Source organism: Lemur catta, chromosome 26 (assembly GCF_020740605.2).
Source record: "Lemur catta isolate mLemCat1 chromosome 26, mLemCat1.pri, whole genome shotgun sequence".
Classification (NCBI taxonomy): domain Eukaryota; kingdom Metazoa; phylum Chordata; class Mammalia; order Primates; family Lemuridae; genus Lemur; species Lemur catta.
The window spans coordinates 8,411,768-8,432,884 of NC_059153.1; the positions used below are offsets into that span (position 1 = coordinate 8,411,768).

At 49.2% G+C, this 21,117-nt stretch overlaps 1 pseudogene; it reads left to right on the top strand.

Moving 5' to 3' along the window:
- Nucleotides 1–2,466: 2,466 nt before the first annotated feature.
- Nucleotides 2,467–21,117, top strand: part of LOC123627644 — a 32,889-nt pseudogene continuing 14,238 nt past the window's right edge.

Genomic DNA, 21,117 nt, shown 5'->3' on the forward strand with positions numbered 1-21,117 from the left:
TGCAGATAATTCCAATAAAAAACAAATTAACATGTATCTTCAGCATTCATTGTTAGGGTGTTTTTCATTAAAGTCCCTTCAGTGGGGCACTGTTTACTGTACAATCTCATATTGAGTTTGTTTACACTAAAGCTCAGTAAGGTAAATTCTAAGGTGTCTTGGAACCTGAAGACACGTTATAGTGATACTCTGAGTGAAACACATTTTCTACATATATCTCCTTCCTTCCTTCCTTCCTTCCTTCCTTCCTTCCTTCCTTCCTTCCTTCCTTCCTTCCTTCCTTCGTCCCCCCCACCCCGTTCAAGGGTTCAGCAGATATTTATTTGTTTCGTCTTCCACCCAGCCTTTTGGCCCATGCTTAGTGACTGCCTACTGTGTGTCCAGGGGCCTAGTGCAGAGAAAAGAGGCTGGGTTCTTGCTGGAATGGAACTTCTTTCGATCGAGGGTGAGGGCTAAATACAGGATCTGTTCGTTTCCTGCGGTGTGCTCTGGAGGGAGCAGAGCTGCGTGGGGGGCCTGAGAGCATCTGCACGGGTGGGGCGTGGGGCCTCGGGGACGGCCGCAGGAGGCGTGTGTGACCCGAAACCTGGACGGCAGGAGCCCGGCCTGGGAAGGTCTGGGGAGCTGCCTCCCAGGCAGAAGGAGCAGCAAGTGCCTGAGTCCCAGAGTCCGAAACTAGCTGGATGGACTTAGGGACCCAGAGAGGGCGACTGTGTCCGAAAGGGCCTTGGGATGAAGAGTGCTGACTAACGAGGTCCGGGAAGTAGGTGGGGGCCAGGTTTAATTCTGAGAACAGGAGCGTCAGAGGAGTTTAAGCAGGCAGAAGTGCGATTGGACCTTTGTTTTTTTTGTGTTTTTTTTTTTTTGAGACAGAGCCTTGCTCTGTTACCCGGGCTAGAGTGAGTGCCATGGCGTCAGCCTAGCTCACAGCAACCTCAAACTCCCGGGCTTAAGCGATCCTCCTGCCTCAGCCTCCCGAGTAGCTGGGACTACAGACATGCGCCTCCATGCCCGGCTAATTTTTTGTATATATATTTTTAGTTGGCCAGATAATTTATTTCTATTTTTAGTAGAGACGGGGTCTCACTCTTGCTCAGGCTGGTCTCGAACTCCTGACTTCGAGCGATCCACTCTCCTCGGCCTCCCAGAGTGCTAGGATTACAGGCGTGAGCCACCGCGCCCGGCCCTGGACCTTTGTTTTAGAAGCTCAGTCTGGCTGCTGTGTAGAGAATGGACCACAGGAGGGCAAGAGGGAAAGCAGAGTGGCCAGTCTAAGGTGTTAGGACCAGTGTCGTCATTAGTGTTTGTGCAGCTTATCTAGCAGTGAATTATGATGTTACATCAATCCTTGTATCTAGATTTTTTGCACACTTGTGTAATTACTAGTCCTTAAGACAAATTTCTAGAAGTGGAATCACTGGGGCAAAGGACAAACGTGTTTAAAATTCTGATCCTGTTGCTCAGCCACTTTGCAGAAAGGTGCCTACTGATCTTCACTCCCACCAGCACCGCGTGACAGTCCCAGTCTTCTGAACCACACCAATGCTGTATGTCGTAAGATCTCCTATCCTTGCCAATCTGGAAGGTGAAAACCCGCCCAGTGACGGCTCAGTTACGGAGTGGGGGAGATGTGGTTTGACAGCACTTTGCACGAAGGATCATGGGGATCATTGTTGACAACAGCAGGAACTGGGGGATGTAGCACCCTGCCAAACACACACAGCAGAACCAACCCAGACTCCGTTTATGTAGCCTCTGGAGGGCGTAGTCCCAGCTGTGCATCCTGGTGTTTGTGTCTGGATCCAGCATTTCTTGAAGGATATCTGCAAACTGGCGAGTGTTCCAAGGTTAGTTAGCAGCCAGTGTAATTCGACAGACTCGCGGGCAGAGCTGGGGTAGGGGAGGCTGGAGTCGTTTAATTTTGGAAAGGGAAAACTTTGGAGAAATGCAGTCATGCCCTTGCACTGTTGGAAGGGCTGCCTCATGGAAGAGAATGTAGCAGAGGCTGTGTTGCCCCTGAGGACAGGTAGTCATTTAAAGCAAGGACAGAATCTCTGACTCAACATGGGGAAGATGGTTTTTAACTACTAGGACAACCGGTGAAAATGGAGAAGTCCTTGTTGCTGGAAGTATTCCAGCGGAAGTAAATGGTGACGTCTCCAGTCTGCTTCGGGACAGCACTTGCAAGAACTTTAAGAGAGGTTCAAGAAAATTATAAAGTTTTAAAAAGAAGTTACTGTATAATTTACACCCTGTATCTCTTAACTAAAATATTTTAAGTACCAATCCCAAATATAAGCAATTTGAAAGAAAGAAGTGAAATGACTGCTTTGTTAGATCACTGTGTGTGTGTTCTTTTCAGACATATGAAGATGCACGACAAGGACCCTAACAGTGCCACAGCTGCAGCTCCTCCGTCTCCGCTGAAGCGCAGGCGGCTGTCCTCCAAGGGGAAACTGAGTCACGATGGCGAGTCAGAGAGAGAAGACCCAGCACCAGCTAAAAAGGTCCTCTCGGCTCCCAGCACAGACGCGCCTCTTTAGGGGACTGTCGTCGGCGTCCCCACCCGACAGCCGTCCAGTTCTGGGACTGGCCTTCGGGGCGAGGACCTGCTCCCGGGAGGGGCCGGGCTTCCCCCTCAGCGAGGACGGGGTGGGCCGCACCGGATGCTGGTCGCTCGGTTCCCGGCGGGACGGGGACCGCTCGGTGGGCCGTCCGGCTAACAGGGGGGTTTCCCCACCTCTTCAGCACTAACACCTGTGCTCGGCGGGGGCTCGGCCGGGAAGGCTGTGCAGCTTGGTGGAGACTCAGCCCCTCCAGGCAGCCTCCCGTCCCCTGGCCCTGCAGCAGCTGGCGAGGGGACGGCTGGTGGAAAGAGGTCCCCGGCACCCTATGTGGAGGTGAACAGCCCGTCCCCCGCCCGGCGGCTCTGTCTGTAACTGTTGCCAGGTGGGTGGGGTGCCGTCTGGAAACCAAAAGGAGTTGATTGCAGAACATAATTTCCCTTTTCTCCTCTCTGCTCTGCCGTTCCCGTAATAGCCTGCTATCGCAGGAGGCCCGGGCCGCCCGAGCCTGCGGGGCCTCGCCAGGCGGTGACCTGGGACGGTCGCTGGTGGGAGAGAGCGTTGTTAACCCAGAGCTAAAATAGACACCAGCTCCATTCCAAACCCCGAGGGCAGCAGAACCACAGAGGGATGCTCCCAGCTCAGACAGAAAGTTCGTGACTCCGAACAGCTGTTGCCGTCTCTCTCCTGCCCTCGTCTCCCTTCCCCGCCCACCAGAGCTGGCACGGTGCCCGCTGTTCCTTAATGAAAAGCGCTGGAAATCCAAACTCCTGTAAACACCAAGTCCGTTTGCCCTCGACCCGCTGTGCTGCCAGGGAACGAAGCGTTGGTGTGGGACAAAAGGAAGACACGCAGCTGCCTGTAGAGATGCTCGCTCTTAGGGCCGGGTATTGGTTGCACCTGGCACGACCAGCAGTAAATCATCCCCCTCCACACAGCTCCTGAGACGAGGGAAGAAGGCAGGGAAGGGGGCAGTGTCGGGTCTCTAGGGAGCTGGTGTTTGGGATCAGAGGCGAGGGACCGAGTGTTCAGAGAGCAGGTGGGTGCACAGAGGTCCCCTGTGTGAAGGCTTCCCTGGGCACTGAACACCTTGCTGGCTATGCGAATAGAAGAGTGGTGGCCGCACCTGCTGTGAGTGAAGTCAGCTGGGGGGAGAGTCCAGCTCAGCACTGGCCAGGAACAGTAGAATCCAAGCTGTGAGTGTCATTTGAAATCTTCTAGTAGCCGTGTTTTAAAAAGTAAAAAGAAACAGACAAAGTGAATAATGCTTTATTGATTACACAATATAGTGAAAATATGTCAATTTTTATACTGATTAAATAAAAATTATTATTGATGTGGTTTACATTCTCACTTTCATATACCGACTCTTTGAAATCCAGCGTGTGTGGTGCAATCCCAGCCCACCTCAATACGACCCAGCCACAATTCAAGTGCTTAACAGCCCGCAGAGCAGGTTTCAGACAAGCCACCTATGCTGGGGTGGGCACGGAGGGCCCTGTCTTGTGTGTGAATGCCTCGTCTCTGGGCCGGGTGGGGCGGTGGCTGGATGGTCACCGTGTCAACGCAGCTGCTGCTGAGGCTGAGACTTGGCCAAAGTTCTTGTACAATCTTAGATGTCTCCTCGATTAAAGGAGATCATGTAATAAGTAATGTTCACATTATTTCAGTTAAAATATATCTAACAAGCGATGCAGTCCTTCCTGTGTGCCAGGCACTTGCCCAGGCTTGAGGACAACAGTAGCGTTTGAGACATGGACTATAGGCTCGTCAGACAACTAGCAAATGGGTGGTTGGTTATAAAATAAAGTGCGGGGCAGATTCAGGGTCAAGAAGGGCATGTTCTGCCCGTTGTCCAGGCAGAGGGGTCTGGTCGGTGCAAAGCTTCTCTTTCAGGCTTTACAGCAGAGGTTGTGGTGCTTCACTGTGTTTCCTCCTGGTCTAGGGCCTCCTCCATCCGGTCACATTATCGATCTTGGTCGTCTCTGAAGTGATTTTAAAGATCAAGGCGGTGCCCTCAAATCTGTGTCAGGAATTGGTACGTGGGCAGCCCAAGGGGGCTCTGGCCAGCACCCCTGGCTCCTTGAGTGGGGTGCGGGAGCGTTGCTGCAGCTGGGAGGACAGGCTGAGGGCCACCCCTCTGCCATGCGTATTAACAGTGCGGCCACCAGAGGGAGATGCTGGAAGCTTCTTTCTTCTGAATTATTCACTGTTCCAAGGAATGTTCACCTCCCTTCACTGCACACCCACCACCTGCAGAGAGACCCTAAGACTCATCCACATGGCATTGGTCCCACCTTTGTTGAATGGCATCTGAAAAATAGGGAGAAGGTATAACAAAATATGTGTCAGCATCTTTCATTTAAGAGTCTAGGGATCTGAGGCTTGGCCAGGTGGAAACATTTAAAACACTTCTGGGAGCTGTGGACTGGGGGCCTTCTGGGAGGGGAGGATTCCTTCTCCAGCCGGCAGGTAGAGGCACCCTGGTCAGGACTTCCCTGTCCCCCACCCCACCCAAGGGCCAGAGTGGGGACTAGCCCAGGCCTTGTGAGGTCCCTCCGACTCTGCCCCGTGCTGCAGCCACACTGCTTTGGCTCAGCAGTCGGAGCAGGGCACTGGGCTGCGGTGTGCAGATTCCTGGGGTGCGGGAAGGGAGGGCTACCTGGCCAGGGCCCTGTCACAGGGCCATCACTGTGGCTCGCAGCAACTGGGAGAGATTAGTGCAGCTGTTGGATGTCAGTTCTCTGCCCTGGGATGGGCAGAGGAGGGTGGGCTGAGGGGAGAGGAATGTCTGAGCCGGGTGGGGCTCCAGGGGAGAGGTTGTTTGTACTTACTCCTTCTGGCCTCTGGAGACAGAACAGGAAAAAACGAAGCATGAAATCCCTTTTAAGAAGCAATGCCAGTCTCTCGATTAAAACACTATAATGAGGAAGGAATTCAGTATCTCAAGGAAGTGGCCAATTTGAATTGCAGCCTCTCAGCAGGTATTTCGCAGGTTCTGCTGATTGGGGTTGCAAAGAGTGGGAGCAGCAGCGTTAGGAAGTGCTCCCTGCTGAGCCATGTGGGCACCAAGGATGCTGCACAGGTCATGGCAGTAGCTGGAGTGACTGCAAATAGCTGTCCTCCGAATGTGCAGTGTCCAGAGTGGAGTGAAGCCAGCTGGTTCCATGGCCGTCTCTGTGACCTCGGCGAGTGGGGGCTCAGTTTCCCCATCTGGAAAATAGATTTGAAGACTGTTGTAAGGATAGAGAGGGAAAATTCACAATCCTCAGGCTGTAACAGATAACAAACTGCTTTCTTCTGATACTATTATTTAGGATGCGTGTCTTTTTTAATATTTTAAACCTTCTAACATGTTAATGTTTGTTGTGCCACTCTGTGGTCATCCCATTTTAATGGAATTGAGGAGTTAAATTCCCAGGGCTTCTCCCAAGTACGATGTCCTTCACATAGGACATGAAAGCAATTTGTCCTTCACTCTTTATTTTTATAAAGAGCCACTTTTATCTAGTTTCGCTTCAGTAAAGACTGGGAAACCAAGTCGCTATTTAAGTCTGATTTGAGGCCTGCCTCCCAAGTTTTGTAATCCAACTGTGTTGAAAAGCAGATATTTAGAAACTTGAAGGGACTTGACACCTTGAAATAATAGAACCACGTGTCATTTTCTGTAAGATTGTTGGGGAAACCTGGGATTCTAAAGAAATCAGTTTTCTGAAGTTTGCAATTTGCCAATGCAGTTTTTCAAAAATATGTTTAGTGTCTTAAAAACAAAAAAAATTAACCCATTTTTGCTGATTAGGGGAGGTCATGTGTCTGCCCTCAGCTGCGGCAGTGGGGGAACTGATGGAATTATGTAACAGTGAGGAGGCCTCAAGGAAACACCTGAGAGGTTTATTATCTCTTTGGGCTGCTCTGTTAAGCCTTTTTTGTTGCCTTCAGGGTTTTCCTCTTGTGCTGGAGAGTTAAGGTCACCAGATGATAAAATGTTACTGTAGCAAGCACTTGAGGGAGCTAATCTTAAAATTCTTTAGCCACAAGGTTAAGAAGAAGAAGAAAAGAAGACTTTTGGTGTCCTTGTTTTCTATTTCTATAAATCACATTGCTGATGAATTTGCCTTCGGGCTTGACCCTTAATCTGTAGCATGTATACATGCTCCCTCCCCATTTTAGGCACTTCCTGAAGGTTATTTGGGCAACTGCTCCGCTCCAGTTAGTGGTTACAGATTCCAGATTCATTTCAGGGCTGATGCTTTTAATGGTGCTGGTTGTTCCTGATAAGTAACATAGCCCTACTGTGAGCTGTCGCAATGCTGGCTTTATTTGGGGCTGGGTCTTTACCATTTCTCCTTATAAAGAAAGAAGAATATCCCGTGTTCTTATAAGGACATTTGCTGTCAAAAGAACAGATATCTTAGTGCAGTGCCCTGTCTAATTAGGCATGCTCTAAGACAGTGAGTTCTCAGTTCAATGACTTTTTAAAAATTTGATTTTACCGTTTTTTTTTTTTTTAGGACCGAGAGTGAATCTGAGTGTAGACGAGAACATTATTTGTTGCATTAAAGTGTTTTGAGAATTGAAAGGACAAAACCTCAGCCAACCAATGAGAGTGTTTCCTTGACCTGTGGGAGCTGGTTCATTCCACCCTTCATCTTGCTGTCCCCTCTGCCTTTGGTGACTCAAGGCATGTGGTCAAGCAGTGGCTGACAGGGTTGGGTCTCTGTGACTCCAGGACAGAGTGGAGTTCGGCCCCTGTGGGAGTCAGACTTCTCTGACCACAGTAGCATTGTGCTCTTTCCTGCCTGGCAAAAGCCAGAGCCAGTGTGCTGTGGGGTTTTGCTTGTCTGTTTGATTTTTGAAGAAGAGACAGGAAGGGCTGTGGATATGAGAGTTTAGAACTAATTCTTGCTGTTGACAGCACCTGCCTACACCACTGACAACTGAAAGGTACTTCTCTAAGCACATGTCAAAGGCTCTCTCTGGTCATGGGCCCCCAACCCCCAGTGATGGAAGCCACATGGAAACTTGGCTCGCCTCATGCTGCTGGGAGGCGTTTCCTTCCCCTGGGTCCCCAGGCTCCCCCTCTCTGTGCTTCACACCCCCAGGACCCTCGGTGACAAGCGGTGCTGCGGGAAGCAGGGAGGGAGGAGATAAGCTGCAGGCAGCTGCTTCCCCTCCGCACGCCCAGCACCACAGCCCTCCCCTGCCACCCACTCCTCAGAACGGCTGCAGCCCCTGCTCCCCGAAACAGACTGCCACAGCCGAGCGGGACCCCGCAGTTCTGGGGCTGGGGTGGCATACCTGGGGGTGGGGAATGGTCAGAGCCACGCCAGCATTCTAAATTAAAATTGCTCGTCCTCCTTCAGAAACGTTGGCTGACGTGCTAGAATTCAGGCGTTTTCTGGGTGAAATCGGATCTTGTGCACTGCCTTGGGATACAGAGACAATTATTTCTGTGAGCAGTGGTTTGGAGCTCACGTATTCTGAGCAGCTTCTGTAAGCTGAGGTTGGGCTGAATGTCCGTCTTGCGGTCCATGTGTAATCTCACCGTCAACTGTCATTTGGAGGCTTGTCCACTGAGGAATTTTTTTTTCCTTTCCTGAGAGTAACCTATTTCCATATGTGATTTTTAAAAGAAAAAGAAAGTTTTGTTTTTAGAAAGGTCTATGGGGTTTCTTTATTTTTTTTTTTTAATATATTTTTTTTTATTTCAGCTCATCATGGGGGTACATAAGTTCAGATCATATACATTGTCCCTGTCCCGCCCATCCCCCCGAGTCAGAGTCCCAAGCGCGTCCGCTCCCACTCTCCAGACAGTGCGCCTGGCACTCGCCATGTATTCATACCTCGATCCCCTCCCCCCCCACCTCCCCGGGTCTGCACCCTCAAGCATGACCATTCCCCAAAGGGTGCGCAATGCACTCGTCATGTAGGCATACACCCATCCCCTCCCCCCACCCCCCCATCCCAGTCTGATATCCAATTGGTATCCTTCCCTGATGTACATTTAGGTGATGATCAGGGAAACCAGTTTTCTGGTGAGTACATGTGATGCTTGTTTTTCCATTCTTTGGATACTTCACTTAGTATAATGGGTTCCAGCTCTCTCCAGGAGAACCAAAGAGATGTCGTATCATCGTTATTTCTTATAGCTGAGTAGTACTCCATGGTATATAATGGATTAGTAAACTGTGGTATATGTATACTATGGGGTTTCTTTAAATCCTACAGATAGATACCCTTTCCACAAAATACATTGACCTTACTGACGGTGGAGCTAGTTTCCGTTTGGAAAAGTTGCCCTCAGTGTGCAGCATAGGGCAGTCTCTATTGCCAGAAAATCAAAAGGCAGCCAGTCAGATTTGTGCAATTTCCCTCTGGCACGTTGTCAAGGTCTCTTGCAAATGAAGTTTGTCCTACAGCTCTCCCCTCTCCTGTGACTCTGAGTGTAGTTCTACCCCATCTAAGTATTTTGTAATCATGCTCTTTATAAGTTCTCGGCAGGGTTGAATTACACACCACAACAGGGGTGAGGAGGAAGTTGTGGGGACCACTGGCCAATGCAGGGGTCTTAATGAAGGCAGACTTAATGAAGCCCAAGTGAGGTCTGCAAATACCCTGGTGCCTGCCGCTGGCTCTGCATCCAGCAACTTGGTCCACAGATTTACAATGACCTCCATTGTCCTTGAAGAGCTGCTTAGAAACAAGGTTGCAAAGCGTTCTCCCAGGGGCCTTGGGAAGGCTGGTTGAACCTGAGTGTCTCTGCCTGATAAAGGATGATCCAAATGTTTCTGGGCGATGGTTTTCTGCTGGTTTTATTTAAGATCTATCAGCAGGTGCCGAGTGAGGCAGGGAGGCAGGTCTTTTTCTGTGGGTGTTTCTTTCTTCCTTTTAACCAACCCCGTGGTGTGCTTCTGGTTTCAAAGAAGGATTTTTGTTTTCCCTGCCACTTTGGAGCCACTTGGTTGTGAGATGACATTCTGTATCTTTTCAGAAGTGAAATAAGAGCTCCTTGGTTGAAATCCCACGTGAAAGAAGGTGCGGCGTGTGCCTCCAGACCGTGCTTAGCATCTGTGAGGAAGCCGAGCGCGTGTGCGGGCCGGGGGAGCGAGCCCTTTTCTCTGAGAGGCAGGTGAAAAGCAGGTGGGACAGGACAGAGGGCTGGCCAGAAAGAACAATAATTTCTCCCCATGAGTCTCAAGATTACACAGAAGAGTGAGGTCGATTGTGAAGTTCTTGAGAAAAGAAAGAACACATCCATTTGAAATTAAAACTCAGGTTTTCTTGCATTTTCATATTTGCTAAAACGTTCCAGGAAATGGGCTTTTCCTCATTTCTTTTTTCTCCTAGCAAGATAAAATAATAGTTAAATTTGGAATTGCACCTAGCAGTCTTCAAAGCACTTTGTTATCTGTTACTCGCTGTGACTGCAGAGATCTCCCTGTTACAGATGAGAAGGGAAACTGAGGCTTGGAGAAGAAAGGGGAAAGATTACAAAGATGAGTATTGGCAGTTTCTATTCTCTGGGAGCTCTAATAGGCTTGTAGCTTAAGATGTTTCCAGATTCTAGATTCTTGCACTTAATTCTCACTATAATTTGTTTCCCAAACTTGTCTAAGAGTCAGCTGGTGTGCCTATTCATGTACAGATTCTTACACCCATCCTCCAGTTACTCTGATTTCAACAGGTCTGGGGTGGGATCCAGGAATCTGCCTTTTTAACAGGGTCATCAGGGGATCTTATCTCAAGCACGTTTGGGAAATTTTACATAGCCAGCAACTAAAATTCAGACAAAGTCACACAATCTGAACTCCCCACTCCCACCCTAGTGACTGTGGTCCCTGAGCCCATCCGCCTGCCCCTCACTGCTCCACAGCTGCCTCCCACAGGGACACAGAGCTGTGATTGGTACGGGGTAGTTTTGCCATATGCTGATTGAGCACCTGCTACGTGTGAATCTCTGTCCAGAAACAGGAGGGATTAGAGAGTGAGTGAGAGAATAGAGGAAGAGATAGACACAGAGATAAGTGATGAAAGCTCCATGTTGTTAAAAATTCATTGCTGCCATAGAGGCACAGCACATTCTAAATCTAATTGCCATAATAAGAGGCATTCTCCATTCCCTCTGCAAAACCTACTTGTTGATGTCACACTAAGTATTCATAGCCATTCGGCTATGCACGAATACAGCAGTCTCAAAAATGGAGAGTGTTCAGGAGGATCTCCGGGGCATGGGGAGGAAAAATAGAACTTTTTTAAATCTCATCTTTTAAAAAATTTCTACTTTTATATTTTATAATATACCTGGCACATTATGTATATACATGCTAATATATGTTATTTGTATAAATGCATATGCAGATATATACACACATACACATTTCTCAGTTAAACAGCAAACAGATACAGGCCACACACTCAAAAATTATTTTACTGGTAAGATATGGTTCACAGCTCAGGATGTTTGCAGCTCACTTCTCAGGCCCACCTGCCCCCGTTTTGTAGTTGACTTCCATGCTACCGAGAGTCAGTATTATTTCTTCCCAGCCTGTTTGTGTCGGTAACACTTGTAATCATTTACTATAATTTAATTAAATTTTATGTAAGCCAGTGAAATATTGTTTAAGAAAAGAAGAGTCTCTGTAGAAACTTAAGTTGGAAAGGCTTGTTTGCAGTGCACATTGGAAAGAAAGTTTTTTTAACTGCTGTCAAATTTAGGATAGGTGAGCTACCTGTGCACAGTTGAGAGAAATGATCGTAAAAATCTAGGGTTGTGCTTTAGCTTGGTTTGTAAAAATCTGAGTTCTTGCTCCACTTTAAAGAGTGTAAAACTGGAAATCAAAGATATTGCGTTGTGAATATGATTCATGCAGTAACGATGACATGGAACTTTAGTCAGTGGAACAAGACTCAAACACGAGTCCTCGGCCCCCCCAGAAGTCTGGCGAATGTCTGCACAGTGGGTTCTGTGGTGTGCTGGGTGGATTCTGTGAAGTAGCGGTGAACACTGAACCACTGCTCCTAGGGTTAGGTTCCTGAGAGCCTCGTCACATTTTCATCAGCTGATCAATATATAACCTTGTTTTTTGTGTGTTTCTGTTCAAAGGTACCTTATTTAATATATATTGTTGATTCACTAACATTGGACTCAGTGGCCGATAGCACCATCCCTTGTGCCTGGATGAAGCTCATGTAACACACATGCTTTTCTTCACAAGGCACATCCCGTGGCCTCGTTTGCTTAGGGACATCAGACAGCACTTCCACTACTCCTGGGGACATTTTAAACATTGAAATCACCAGCAAAAAAGGCACAAAAATGTGAAAACCATGGCACAGAATAGATAGCAAAGGGACATTTATGTACAGCATGAGCTGAAATGAAGGCGGAGTAGTGTCTTCCTACCTCAGCTAGAAACGTGTGCGTCAGGCAACCCAAATTATCATGACTCTGCACATGTCTGTGATGACCGCAAAAGCACCACAAGTATTGATTTTGGATTTACAAGTAAATTTTAGCAAATAAGTGAATTTGTAAATACAGAGTCCATAATAGTAAGGATCATTATTTTGTGATAGTCATTTATGTTTACATTAAATACATAATGGCATGTTAATTTAAACAAATCATGTGTGTATGTGTTTGGTTAAATACAATATTTAAGGTGTGTATGATTTATTTTGTGAGCTCTTCTTTTGACTGGTCTGATTAGCAAACCTTCTCTGCCAGCTGGAGTCCCGCTGTACTCAGGAGAGGCGTGCTGGGCATACATGCAGGACTGCAGGTGTGGCCTAGTGACCACAGACTCACTCATTCTCACTGACATTTTTTATCTCACTGGATCATTCAGATGAAATGAGTATAGGTGTGTGTCGCAATGCCCCAGCATCCAGGACAGTGCACGGCACTAATAAAAATTAATTTAAAGCACTCTGCAAATACTCTACACAAAATATAGGTAGTAAATGCTAATTATTACAAGAAGAGTGAATTATTGTAGACTTCGGGGGGAAACACCTGCAGGATCCTCGGGGTGACAGGTCTCGCTGCCTTTATACTTGGCTTGGCTTGAGTCTTTCTTCCCTCTCCTCCCTGTTCTCACCTCTCAGGGAAGGCACAGGCCAACTTCCAGGCCCCACAGCTCCCCGGACTCTCTGGGGTTCATAAAGTGCCAAGCCAGAAGGTGCCATAGGCATAAGCGCCCAGCCTGCCCCAAGTATAAATCCCACATTTGTGGAGGCTTCCTGAGCCCCAGCCCCTCGTGTGTTGGGTGTGCTGGAAGAAACACGGTCTTGCTGAGGCAGTGGGCCTCTTCATGCTGCATGTGCCACGAGGGCATTCCGTGTAGGGATTTGCCTTCTGGAGTTTTTATGAATTGACCCCCCACATACACCTGCTACAGATAGTGGTCTGGACATTGTTAAAGCTTGGGAAAAGAGGCAAAAAAGTCAGCCCACTCCGTCAGCCATTTGTTATGTGATATTTCTCTCATCTAGACATATTAAGGAATGTTTCAAACATACACAAAAGTAGAGAGAACAATCGGAACCCCCATATACCCTCATTCAGTTTCAGGAATTATTAGCTCATAGCCAAGTTTGTCCCGTCTCTTCCCCAACCCAGATAATTTCAAAACAAATCAAAGGTACCCCATATTTCATTTATAAATACTCATTACATATCTGATTCAGACATTTCTGTCATCTTTCAGTCCATACAGAGCATTCAGCTGACGGGCGACAAGATGATGGTTTGGTGACCATGCGGAGTGTGCAGCTGAGCTTGAGCTGGGGGGCCTGACGTTGGGGTGGTGGAAGAGAGGGAGCTCCATCTCCAGGGCAGCCTCCGAGGGTCACCCTCCCCGCAGCTTGGAGCCTTGAGCATGTTCTAGCCAGGAAAACAACCTGCGTGTTCTGCTTCCCTGCTGAATCTGTCTCACAGCCTGTGACTCAGACCTCTGGGAACTTAGGCATCTGGGCTCCCAGCTTGAGGATTTCCAGTCCCTAAAAGTGTTCTGGGTTATCTGGATCCATCCTTTCCCCGGTGCCTTGACCACACTGGTGAGCTCAGCAGAATTCCCTCAAAAGAAGCGTTGTGTTATGCGTGGCTCGTGGGAACCCCACGTTCTAAATGCGGTTGGCTGATGGCAGGAATCTCCGTGGGGAGAGGAGCCGGGAGAGGTGGCTGCGTGGTGGGATTGAGTCTGCCGCACCCGCCACGGCGTGATAGGGCGAGCACGGCTGCACATACCTGGCGCTTCTTTCTTTCAGCACTTGGGGAAAGTGAGTTCGGCTGCTTTGTGGGTGATTTTGTTATCTGTTTATTTTCAGAGAATTTCAAAGCAAAAAAAGTTTCCATTGAGGTATATGCAGTGCCAATGTGAGCGAGTTGCTTTACCTCTCTGTAAGATAGAGATAAGGGAGCTTACCTTAGAGGTTTTATGAGGACCAAATACATCTGTGTGTCGATACACGGAGTGATGCTTGGCGCCCAGCGCTGTCTGACAGAGCCGTGTGCAGCCGTGGAAACGAGCTACATCTGTGCTGCCCACACGTTGGAGCCCCTATAACGAGGCTGATGCGATGGAGGAATTTTAATTAACTGAAACTGAAACAGCCACGTGTGGCTTTAGTTGCCACTGTATTCATTGCAGGTCTAGGGGATGTTGATAATATCATAATTATTGTATCATTTTTAATATAGTTCTCAGTGAAGACCTAAAAGTCAACACTGGTACTGGTATGAATAACAGAGACAGTGTCATAAAGTGGTGTTTGCTATGCATCTGTGTGGCCCAGAACATTTAGGGTAGCGAAGATCATCTCTAAAGTGAAGTCTTTCAAGGAAGGGGAGACAGCAGGAAGCTGGGCTCACATTTTGTCTTTACTTCTTACTGGCTATGTTATCTCAGTCACGTTGCTTAACACTTTTGATTCCCAGCGTTTTCATCTGTAAGATGAGGGTTGTGACATGTACCTGCCTGCCAGAGTTGTCATATTTGCTACCCTGGCAGGGTGCCTTGCACTTAGCATGGGCTCAGTAGATGAGAGCTATGGTTATCTTTCAGATGGTGATGATGATAATATGACAATTTAACACGCAATCACTGTCACTTCTAATTCAGTTGGAGAATTTAAAATAATCATTTTATCCCTATCAGATGCCAGGGATGCTGATGTGAGTGCTCTAGATGCTACATAAATGTATTCTTCTTTGACTTTTAAACATTTACATAGTAATTAGAATCCGTTGAGCTAAAAGAGGGAGAAAACATCTCCTTCTGATCCCTCTGTCTACACTGCATGATTTGGATAAGAACAAGCAGGTCTGCAACGGTGGCTTCAGGTTCCCAGCTGTCTTCTTGTGGTATAGACATTGGATGTGTGGGTCATATGTACATCTTGTGCTGCCTGCAAAGATTTGATATCCAGAAGTTGGTAGAATACAATTTTTTTTTTTAAAAAAGGAAGTTTTTTGGTGCTAACCATGCAGACTCGCTTCTTGATATCCTATCATTTTTATTTTGTTCAGTTGAAATGAAGCAACAAAAAATGTAATAAGGCTCATGGGCTGTGGACACTCCTACTCAGCTGCCTCCTCATATCTTGTCCCTCTCTTCTCTTAGATGTGACATTTGCTGCGTCACCTTCTGAACACATCGAGGACTGCTGCGCCACAATGCACTTGTCCACAAATAGCTTCCCAGGGATGCAATGGGAAGGCCTTTCATACAGAACAACCCTTCGATTCCTGCTGGCTTCCATGACTTAGGATTCACTGACTTCTCCTGTAGGAAGTTTCCTCGCATTTCTCAGGTATTCTCATCAGCCCATGGAACCAACTGGCAGGTGCCTCCATGGTCCATGTACCTAGTTGGACTAAACTTCCTTAGCTGGAGGTTTCCTTTCCTCGGTTGGTATTTCCTCCTTTACCTCGGTTGGTATTTGTCTTTTTCATTACACCTTTTCTCTTACAATTCAGCTTGGCCCTTTCAGTCTTCCTTGAGTTGTTGGGTTGAGAGGGATGGGTGGTCTTTTATTTTAGGTTGAATTTCCTATTAGCTTGCCTGTGAATCTAGCTCATCATTGCCTTCTGCCTGCTCTTGGGGCTTTGGCATTTAAAGTTGTGAATTGTAAACCATCTCAGCCCTATCATAATTTCAATTTGCATTTTTAAAAATCTTTATTATTTGCATTATAGATAAATATTTCCAATATTATAGTTTCTATTAAAAATGATTTGGGTCATTGTTGACCTGAGTAAGAAAGAAACCCTATTTGTTCTCTGCTTGTAAAGCTGTGGTCCCCAACCCCAGGGCCACAGATTGGTACTAGTCCACGGCCTGTTAGGAACTGGGCCGCACAGCAGGAGGTGAACGGCAGGGCTGGGGAGGGAAGCTTCATCTGTATTTACAGCCACTCCCCACTGCTTACCATTCCCTGCCCCCCCTTGCCCCCTCGCTTCCATGAAAAAATTGTCTTCCATGAAACTAGTCCCTGGTGCTTGGGGACCACTGTTATAAAGCATCTACTAAAACTACTTTGAAATTATTTTTCCACTTTTAAAAATTGAGATAGAAGGTGTCAACAGTGAAATTCTTCAAGTGCGCAAGCCTCACGCTCAATGGATTGTTCCATATGCGTATACCCATGCAGCCCCTGATGACCTTCCCTCATGCCCCTCCCAGGCAATGTCCCCCTCTCCCACAATCACAGAGGTAGCCTGTGCTCCAGCCTCCGTCGCCATCAGTTAGTTTTGCAAGGCACCCATTTTTTTTAACCAAAGTCCTTTTTAGTATTCCCACTATAACAATCAATTGTAACAGCCACTTGGTTTTTCAAAGACATTTCATTCCAAGCAAAAAGAAATAAAAATAGACAAATACATATTTTGCCTATGAAAATAATGAGCTACCACTATCAGTTACCAATACCTTTTAACCTAAGTGGGCCAGATTCCTATCTTTGAGAGTTTATTTTCTGAAACTTTTTTTTTTTCAATCTCAGAATATTACAGAGGTACAAATGTTTTGGTTACATGAATTGCTTTTATATCCTTTGAGTCAAAGTTATAAGTGAAGGCACCTATTTTTAAAAAGAATTCTACCTTCATGGTATTGTTACTTAAATGTACCTCAGTCCTCTGGTGAGATACCCTGGCGAGTAACGTCATTCATCAAACAAACATGATTCTTAACATTTTTGTGGCTTTCCTTACTCAATCTGGGGTTAGCAAGCAAGCAGTCAGCTCCTTTTATATTATGGAGAAACTGGGGCAATTGTGTAACAAATACTTTGTGCATCTCTGTTTAGCGATTTCTTTCTCAATCCTCACCTTTGTGCCCTTGCTTTTGCCGGTGGTTCCCACAGGCCTGGTGTGAAACAAACCTGTGAAGATGCATCAGTGAGCAGCACCGCTTCGTCTGTGACACCTGCGACAAGGCGTTCCCCATGTTCTCCTCGCTCGCCCTGCACAAGCAGACCCACGCTGCTGAGGACCAGGGGCAGGAGAAACTGCAGGCCAAGAGCCTACCTGGTGACGCCCTGGACCAGAAGGTCTTCCTGGCCTTCCTGGGCCTGCAGCACACCAAAGACATCAGGCCTGCCCCCGCTGCGGAGCCCCTGCCAGATGACAACCAAACAATACAGCTCCAGACACTCAAGCAAGTGTCAGCTACCTCAGGAGCCCGGCTGCACCAGCGTGCTGAGTCTGTCTCCTTTCGAAGCTGCTTCCCTGGGCGGTTCTCTCACGGTCCTCCCTGCGACCAAGGAGAGCATGAAGCATCTGTCCCTGCAGCCCTTCCAGAAGGGCTTCATCATCCAGCCAGACAGTAGCATCGTGGTCAAGCCCATCTCTGGCGAGTCAGCCATAGAGCTGGCGGACATCCAGCAGATTCTGAAGATGGCAGCCTCGGCTCCCCCTCAGATCAGTCTTCCGCCTCTCTCCAAGGCCCCTGCCGCCCCCCTGCAGGCGATTTTCAAGCACATGCCCCCTCTGAAGCCAAAGCCCCTGGTCACACCACGGACAGTGGTGGCCACCTCCACGCCCCCGCCTCTCATCAATGCCCAGCAGGCCTGCCCTGGCTGCATCAGCCCCAGCCTCCCGCCGCCACCCCTGAAGCTCCTCAAAGGCTCGGTGGAAGCGACCTCCAACGTGCACCTGCTGCAGTCCAAGTCCGGGGCCCGCCAAACGCAGCCACGCAGCTCTTCCTGCAGCAGCCACCGGTGGATCTGCCCGGCCAGCCTGAGATGAAGAGGCAGTTGGAGCAGGACAGTATCATCGAGGCCGTGCCGCCGCTGAGCATGGAGGCCAAGATCAAGCAAGAGATCACCGAGGGGTAGCTCAAGGCCATCGTGACAGCGCCCGGTGGCAAGAAGACGCCCGCCATGCGCAAGGTGCTCTGCCCCTGCCGCTTCTGCAACCAGGTGTTCGCCTTCTCCGGGGTGCTGCTCGCGCACGTGCGCTCCCACCTGGGCATCTCGCGGTACCAGTGCAACGTCTGCGACTACATCGCCGCGGACAAGGCCGCGCTCATCCGCCACCTGCGCACTCACAGTGGGGAGCGGCCCTACATCTGCAAGACCTGCCACTACCCCTTCACTGTCAAGGCCAACTGCCAGCGGCATCTATGCAAGAAGCACCTCAAGGCCACCCGCAAGGAGATCGAGAAAAACATCGAGTACGTGAGCAGCAGCGCGGCGGAGCTGGCGGACGCCTTCTGCGCCCCGGACACCGTGTGCCGGCTGTGCGGGGAGGACCTGGAGCACTGCCGCGCCCTGCGCATCCACATGCGAACCCTTCGCGTGCAAGGAGTGCAGCGCCGCGTTCACGGCCAAACGCAACTGCATCCACCACATCCTCAGGTAGCACCTGCACGTGCCCGAGCACGACATCGAGAGCTGTGTGCTGGCGGCCGATGGTGGCCTGGGCCCCGTGGAGGCGCCGTCGGCCGACGCCTCGGGGAGGGGCGAGGAGGGAGACTGCACTGCCTTTGGGGACCGCAAGCCCCTCGTGGCCTTCCCAGAGCCCCAAAATGGCTTTCTTCACGGGCGCCCCGCCCAGCCTCTGTCTCCTCACGTCCCGGTCAAGTCGGAGCCCCCAGCAGCTGTGCCGTGGACTTCAACGAGCCCCTGGGCTTTTCTCGGAAGGGCCTGGCCCTGGTCCAAGTGAAGCAGGAAAACGTCTCCTCCTTCCTGAGCCTTCCACCCTGGTCCCCTATGACCGCTCCCTGGCGCCCATCGGCCTGTCCATCCCCAAGAACTTCAGAAAGGGAGAAAAGGATACAGATGCTCCCAGTGAAGCCAAGAAGCCGGATCAGGACTCAGGGAGCGGCGAGCAGCCCTCTCCTTGTCCAGCAGTCTGCCCTTCCCTGCCAGCGACTTTGGGACCCAGTGGGGTACTGGAAAGCCCTGCAGGCCCTGCAGCGGCTGTTACAACAGCCACCACCCTGGATCCCCACGCTCAGCCCCTCCGGGGCTCCGTTCAGCTGGCTGTGCCCGTCTACTCCTCAGCTCCTGTCAGCAGCCCACCCCTCTTGGGCAACTCAGCCCTCCTGAGCAGCCCAGCCTTGCTGCGGCCATTGCGGCCGAAGCCCCCTCTGCTCTTGCCAAAGCCCCCCATGACGGAAGAGCTGCCCCCACTGGCCTCCATCACCCAGATCATCTCATCCGTGTCCTCGGCCCCTACCCTGCTGAAAACCAAGGTGACAGACCCGGGACCCACGAGCACTGGGAGTAACATGGCTTTGGATGGCTCAGGAGGCTCTGCCCCCAAAGCCACCACTGCCCCCGCCACAAGCCCAAAAGAGTCCACCGACCCACCCCCTCCCACCAGCAGCCCGGAGGTGGCCTCACCCACAGAGCAGGGGCCAGGTGGCTCATCAAAGAAGAGGGGCCGCAAGAGGGGGACAAGGAGCCGACCCTGAGCCAACAGTGGTGGGGTGGGCCTAGACTCCAGCGGGGAGTTTGCCAGCATTGAGAAGATGCTGCCCACCACGGACACCAACAAGTTCAGTCCGTTTCTGCAGACTGCAGAGGAGGATGCTCAGGATGAGGTGGCCGCAGACCACCACGGGCCCAGTGATGAAGAGCAGGGCAGCCCCCCAGAAGACAAGCTGCTGAGGGCAAAGCGGAACTCCTACACCAACTGCCTGCAGAAGATCAACTGTCCCCACTGTCCCCGGGTCTTCCCTTGGGCCAGCTCCCTGCAGAGGCACATGCTCACACACACTGGTAAGAGGGCCCGCTGGGCTCCCAGGCGGTGAGTTGTACTTCCTGGGGGAGGCTGTGCTCCAGCCAGCAGGAGAGCGAGGGGTGGGGTGGAAAGTGAGGGGCTTTCTCCCAGCTCCGTTCACTCCGAGCTTCGCTTCTTCCTCAGTGTCCGAAGCCACAGGCTGCCTGGTGGTGCTGTGAGGTTTTTTCACGTGCTCTTAGTACCCACAGTGGCCTGTGCCATGAGCTGAGCCCTCCCAGAGCCGCTGGTGAAGGGAAGTGTTCAGCCTGGGGTGTTTTCAGTGAAAGTGGTCATAGGCCCTCGGATCACTCACATTCATCCACCCGTCCCTCTTGGAGAAGGTAGTGTGATTCTCTACTGGTTAAGCATGGAGGTGGCTCCAGAGTCGGGACTTTGTATGAAGGTATTGGGGCATAATGAGCTCGGTGCTTTGACACAAGACATTCCATCTGGTGTCCTCAGTGCAGCTATTTAAGTTTTGATCACTCTGAAATTATTTTGGCTGCCATATATTTTTAAAGAGAAATATTGCAAATTGTGAGGTTGGTCACTTTCTTTTAGTTCACTAAGGTGGTCGCATCTTCCTTCCCCTGTTTATTGTGAAAATCAGCGATGGGTGGTGGTAGAATTATTTTTTCAATTTTATTTGTACTAAAATTGTCGGCTGTTCTGGAGAAACACCCAAGTGTAAATAATATTCTAAGTAACAGACATAAATTGCCAAAAAGGTATCCCAAAAGTATTGTTCAGGCTGAGTTGGGGGGCTCACATGTGTAATCCCAGCACTTCAGGAGGCTGACTGGTGAGGATCGCTTGGGCCCAGGAGTTTGAGACTAGCCTGGGTAAGACCCTGTCTCTATAAAAAAATGTTTTTAAAAATTAGCCAGGCATGGTGGTGGACACCTGTCATCCCAGCTTCTCAGGAGGCTGAGGTTGGAGAATCGTTTGAGCCTAGGAGGTCAAGGCTGCAGTGACCTGTGATTGTGTCACTATACTCCAGCCTAGGTGACAGAGTGAGACCTTGTCTCTGATAAAAATAAAAATTTTTAAATTTTTTAAAAAATATTGTTTAAACACTGGTTTCTAGAAGTTGATTTTTAAAGAGAAGATTAGGATAGGAAAATACTTAAAAAAATTTTATACTTGGTACTTCTGATATTCAAATGGCTATAACAACTCTCATCTTAATTATAATTTTTTGAATATTCTCATAGGATTTATATCATCGAATAAGGGTAAATTAAGATTTTTTTACCCTTTTGGAGTTTATAACCCAAATATTAAAAAATAGATGGGACCTAAAACCAAATGGCACTGCATGTA